This window comes from Arachis duranensis, chromosome 5, assembly GCF_000817695.3.
Source record: "Arachis duranensis cultivar V14167 chromosome 5, aradu.V14167.gnm2.J7QH, whole genome shotgun sequence".
In the NCBI taxonomy this organism is placed as follows: Eukaryota; Viridiplantae; Streptophyta; class Magnoliopsida; order Fabales; family Fabaceae; genus Arachis; species Arachis duranensis.
In genome coordinates, this window is record NC_029776.3 from 19,994,746 (window position 1) to 19,995,278 (window position 533).

At 39.6% G+C, this 533-nt stretch overlaps 1 non-coding gene across 1 annotated transcript; it reads left to right on the forward strand.

Moving 5' to 3' along the window:
* The first annotated feature begins 293 nt into the window (after nt 1–293).
* On the forward strand, nt 294–401 carry LOC127747922 (small nucleolar RNA R71). Its single transcript, XR_008009868.1, has one exon. It is a non-coding gene; the product is annotated as a small nucleolar RNA R71 (small nucleolar RNA).
* Nucleotides 402–533: the final 132 nt, after the last annotated feature.

Sequence of the window (533 nt, forward strand, 5' to 3'; positions counted from 1 at the left end):
CAGACAGACTTTGAGAAATCATATTGACTTGTTGAGTCAATATTTTTGTTCTGAGCCAATATGGCATTCAGATTGTCAATCTCAAGAACTCCTTTCTTCTGACTAGTCCCATTGTTCACAGGATTTCTTTCAAAAGTGTACATGAATTGGTTATTTGCAACCATTTCAATTAGTTCCTGAGCCTCTGTAGGCGTCTTCTTCAGATGAAGAGATCCTCCAGCAGAGCTATCCAAAGACATCTTGGATAGTTCAGAGAGACCATCATAGAAAATACCTATGATGCTCCATTCAGAAAGCATATCAGAAGGACACTTTCTGATTAATTGTTTATATCTTTCCCAAGCTTCATAGAGGGATTCTCCTTCCTTCTGTTTGAAGGTTTGGACTTCCACTCTAAGCTTACTCAATTTTTGAGGTGGAAAGAACTTTGCCAAGAAGGCATTGACTAGCTTTTCCCAAGAGTCCAGGCTTTCTTTAGGTTGAGAGCCCAACCATGTTCTAGCTCTGTCTCTTACAGCAAAAGGGAATAGCAT